Source organism: Rattus norvegicus, chromosome 8 (assembly GCF_036323735.1).
Source record: "Rattus norvegicus strain BN/NHsdMcwi chromosome 8, GRCr8, whole genome shotgun sequence".
NCBI lineage: Eukaryota > Metazoa > Chordata > Mammalia > Rodentia > Muridae > Rattus > Rattus norvegicus.
Genome location: NC_086026.1, coordinates 58,080,260 through 58,085,939, shown reverse-complemented (window position 1 = coordinate 58,085,939; position 5,680 = coordinate 58,080,260).

Sequence of the window (5,680 nt, the reverse complement as noted above, 5' to 3'; positions counted from 1 at the left end):
AAGTCTATGGAATCCTTAGCCATTTTACACAAACTACAGGATCCCATTGGCAGAGTCCCTCCCAGGGGCCTATATGAGCAAGATGAGACCAGATGAAGAAGGCCGAGGCAGGCTGCATGGGTTATAATGTATCCCTCCCCTGAGCCTCCCACCACATTGCTTTCCTGTTTCTACTCTTTGTTTATCAAACAGTAAGCTTCCTGAGGGGGGAAATATTGAGGCTTTTGCTTTCTTGGTCTCTGAGGCACAACAAGCTTTTAAACAAAGAAGTAACCCCCATCCTGCCCGCCCCCAACTGGGCCATGTGTTGTTGGGAAGGTGGCCTCTTTTCTTCTCAGATTTTGCAGAGACTGAAATCTAGAGAAAATCAAAACAAGCTGCCCACAGGAGGAACCTCCATCTCGGCCAGTTTGATTACTCCACCAGGAGGAAGGAGAAAGATGTAAGCGGATGACAGAACGGAGAAGCATGGATCTGGGGCAGAGAGGCGCTTATGTGACACTTTCTCCTGTCCCTGTAGGCCTGGATGCCAGGTTCCTGAACTGACTGTCATAAATATCCATAATGTCACAAGTATATATAATTTCAGTGACCTAGCTACACTTAGGAAGTGGCCACTGTTCTGGAAAGTTTTAGCTGCTCAGCTCAGCATTCTGCTAATAAATAGATGGCACAGAGAAGAAATTTGGGCTGATAAATTATTTCTGACTATCAAGGTGTCCATAGACAATTTCTTTTCCGGATTTCCCATAATGCCTAGCTTAAGATCTTGTGAATGTGAACGGAAAACACTGGATACCTTTAAATGTTTCTCTAATTAAAAATTATTTGTTTTTTTTCCCTTTCTGTCACTGTTAGTCATTGTTCCATTGCTGTGAAGAAAGAGACACCATGGCCAAGGCAATGCTCACAACAGAAAGCATTTAACTGGGGGCTGCCTTACAGATTAAGAGGCTTAGTCCATTATCATGACCAGGACTATGGCAACACTCATGAAGCAGTAGCTGAGAGTACATCCTGATCAGGAGAGAGAGAGAGAGAGAGAGAGAGAGAGAGAGAGAGAGAGAGAGAGAGAGAGAGAGAAGCTGACTGGATTTGGCATGGGTTTTTGAAACCTCAAGTTCCACCCCCAGTAACACACTTCCTCCAACAAGGTCACCCCTTAATTCTTCTAATCCTTTCAAATAGTGCTACTCTCTGATGACTAACAGCATTCAAATATGGATTCAAATGTGGAGGCCATTCCTATTCAGACTACCACACTCCTTTCCCTGGGCCTCATAGACTTACAGGCATAGCAAAATGCAGAAACACATTCAGCACAGTTTCAAATGTCCTCACAGTCTCAACACTGTTTAAAAGTCTGCAGTTCAAAGTCTCCAAGACTCATGACGATCTCTTAACTGTAAAATCAAAAAGCAGCTCACAAACTCCGAACACACAATAACACAGAATGCACACTGCCATCCTGAAAGGGAAGAAGGGTGAGGTACGGAGATGAAGATGCCAAAGTGCTCTCCCAATCTCCCACTCCTTCCAGCTCTGTTGACTGCAACACACTTCTCTCTTTTGGGCGGAGCCTGGCCTGGGGTTTTCCTTGGCAAGGATCCCATGAGTCTGGCATCGCAAACATTGTGGAGTCCTCAACACAATCTAGGCTTCACCTTCACAGCCTCACACGTGGCTTCTCCTCTAGGCCTCCATGCATGGATGCCCCTGACACACACCTACCCTCAGAAGCTTTCCTTAGTCCTGGAGATTCCAAAGCCCTTTTCTTGACTTCACTCCAAAGCTAGAAAGAATCACATGACCAAAGCTGCCAAATTCTGCTATCCGATGGAGCTGGAATTTGACGGCTTCAATGAATTACATTTGCATCAGCCTTATGTTATTGACGCTTTCCTTTACTGGGTAAGCTTTTCAGTAATTACTTTTCAGAAGTTGGACGATTAGCTGGTGGGGTATTATCCAGAGTCAACACTCCCTTTATCCCAGTTACTGTCAGATTTTGTTTCTTGTTCTCGTTTCTGTTCTTCTTCTTCGTTTTGCCTTTGTTTGCTTGTCTTTGTTTTTCGAGATAGTTTGTGTAGTCTTGCCTGTCCTGCAACTCACTCTGTAGACCAGGCTGGCCTTGAACCCAGAGATCTGCCTGCCTCTGCCTTCTGAGTACGGGGATCAAAGACGAAAACCACACTTTTTATCTCCTTGAACATGTGACTTAGTTTCAACATTACCTTCGCTGGTGTTCTTTTCTCCTCGGATTGTACATTTTTGTTTCTCTTTGTCCAGTTTGCTCCTTTTCATATGGATCTGCATAAGAGTGGTTACTAATAATCACAAGATACAGTTAATACTAGGCGATCTTGAAATCTCTGCCCACGCCATGAATCCAAAAGTCTTCAACTTAGCCTCAGGCAGGTTTTTTTTTTTTTAAGGACAAACACAAAACAGCCACATTTACTGTTATTACTATTTAGCCAAAATAACACAAGAATGGTTTCTAGACCACATCCTAATATTCTTCACCTCTGAAACCTCTTGATCTGTGCTGTTATAATTTGCATGACTCTCAGCATTACTACCTTCCTCACTCCTACTAGAATTGCTTATTAAACCCTGCTTAAAGCCTGCTTTTCTAATCCAAAGTTTCAAAGCCTTTTATATTCTTCCAACTAAAACCACAGTCAGGCCTATCACAGCAAAACCCTGTTCTCTGATATCAACTCCTGTCTTAGCCAATGTCCCATTGCTATGAAGAGACACCATGACCAAGACAACTCTTGTAAAAGAAAGCACTTAATTGGGGTTTTGCTTACAGTTTCATAAGTTTAATCTTGTACTGTCATGGCCAGGAGCATGTTGGCACACATGATGCTGGAGTAGTGGCTCTGAGCTACATCTTGATCCACAGGCCAAGAGAAAGACTTTAAGCTGGACATAGGCATTTGAAACCTCAAAGCCCAACCTCAGTGATACTCTTCCTTCAACAAGGCCACACTTAATACCTTCTAAATATTTTCAAATAGTGCCATTCCTGGTAGCTAATCACTCAATGTTTGATCCTATGGGGGCCATTCTTACTCAAACCACAATGACCATTGTCCCAGCAAGATTTAGCTGCTCAGCTCAGCATTATGCTAATAAAAATATGACAAAAAGAAGAAATTCCAGCTGACAAATTATTTCTGAATATTGAGGGGGTCCAAAGATCTCTTTTCCAGCTTTCCCATAGTGTCCAATTTAAGGTCTTGTAAATATGAACAGAGAACACTAAATATCCTTAAAATTTTTTAAGATATATATATATATATCACAGAGACCTGCCTGCCTTTGCCACTCAAGCACTGAGATTAGCCTAATGACATTTTCCCCACCCCCAGATTTAATTTTTATTATTTTTGAATCATGTGTGCCTTTGTGTGTGTGCGCATGTGTAGAGTTACCCTCAGAGTCTAGAAGAGAGGGTCGAATCCTTGGAGCTAGAGTTATAGGAGGCCATGAGTCACTTATCACAGGTGCTGGTACTTAAACTTCAGTCCTCTGCAAGGACAGCATGCACTCTGGGCCACCAAACCATCTCTCTCTCTAGCCTCTGCATGTTCTTCTGGTTCTAGAGATAATCTCTTGTAGTCCAGGCTGGCCTTGAATGGGAGCAAGCGGCTTCTCTCTGGACCCCCTGGTTCTGTGAGTGTAATGCTGAAGGTTAATAACAATCACAACAGGCAGCCATCACTGCCTCCCTGTCTGGCTGAGAGGTTTATAACTTAAACTCACAGCAGAGGGAGAAATTGGCTCAATCACTTGGAGTAACGGTACATGGAGAGCCAGTTGGGCATGACCACTCCTTAACTCAGGGAGCCGGGGCTGCTGCAAACTGTCTGTACACACTAATAAACACGGAATGCTACAAGGCGAAAATTAACACCGCCTGCCACCCACCTGGCCTTGCTTTCCATTTGCCAGCTTCCGTGTCACTAAATAAAGGGGACCAGACTGGGAGAATAGGGCCACAGTCTACTGTGTGTAACCTCAAATAGAATCCAAGAATTAAAGACCACTCTTTTGGGTGGTGGTCAGGATCTCATGTGAGCCCAGGAACTTGGAACTTAGCCTAGAACTTGCCCTGAGCTGCAGATGACCTTCAACTTCTGAGCCTCCTACCTCTACCTCCCAAATACCGAACCTATAGACAAGCCTGTTTGTACAGTGCTGGCGATGAGTCCCAGGGTTTCTTTCATGCATGTCCGGCAAGCACTACCAGTTAAGCTACATCTCCAGCCTTCTGCTTCATTCATTTAAAAACTATTAATTTAAATCTCTCTCTGTGTATGTATGTATGTATGTATGTATGTATGTATGTATGTATGTGTGTGCACACCTAAGTTCATGCATGTGCACCATGTTCATGGGTCCTCAAAGGTCAGAAAAAGCTGCAGATGAAATTACAGACGGTTATGAGTCACTATGTGGGAATTGAACATGAGTCCTCTGGGAGAGCAGTAAGGTCTGAGCCAAAACTTCATTCTTTAAATGAGACCTACTCTGGACAATGGGGCATATATCAATCATCTCAGCACTTGGCAGGCAGAAGCAGGAGATCCCTGCAAGTTCAGGGGCCAACCTTGACTCCATAGTGAGTACCAGGTCAGCCAGGGCTACAGAGCAAGGCCCCCCTCAAAACAAAAAAGAGCCAACCAACCAACCAACCAACCAACCAACCAACCAACCAACAGCAAAACAAAAACAAGAGAGAAAGGAGGATTGAACATTTACCAGCTCCACAGCTTATCTTAAACTCTCCTGCCAGCATATTCGGTAGAGGTAAGTAGAGAGAAGCCCGGCATCAATGCTAACACTATCTAGTGTTTCATTTCTTTCAGTGCTGGACTGAAACTCAGACCCTTGCCCGGCTAGGTGAGTGCTTCCTCACTGAGCCCTGGTTTTGTCCTTGGAATGAGGGCTAAGTGATCCAGGGTGGTTTTTAAACATCTCCATCCCGGGCATCCTCCTATCTCAGCAAGGGGCTATAGACAGTCAATACCTGGCTGGCTTTCAGATCTTTGAGCATCCTCCCAGTGACTTTAGTGAGGTGGACTTCACGATGTCCCACAGTTTCCTCATTTTGCAATGCAGGGCTCACTCAGACCCGGTGTGATAGTTACAGTACTGAGTCCCTCAGATTGGAATGGAACCCAAGGATTCAGATTCCTCTCATCCTCATGGCTCTGTTTCCAAAATATCTGTGATATGGGGGTCGAGTCATGAAGATTTTTTATGGGCCAGTTCTGCATATATTCATGAATTCACTTGATCTATACCCCAACTTGCCAGCTAAACTCTGGAGCCGGGAGAGGGAATGCTGCATGGAGCAGGACGAGACCTGGTCTTCGGGAAGCTTCTAATGGAGGGGCTGGTCAGAACACACAGCAGGCAGTTCAGATACAAGGCAGATGGTAGGGAGAATGATGATAAATGTCCACACGGTGCAGAGGGACCCATGGAGGAAGAGAGATTAATTCTGACAGAGGGTGGAGTGGGAACCATTACTTAAAGATCTAGCAATAGCTTTCAAAAGAGAAAAGAAAGAACGGACCTGGGAAGGGAGGCAGAGAACCAAGAGTCTGGCTTGGAGCCCATAGCAGCCTCTGCTCTGGGGCATTTTCCACCCAACACAGAGGGC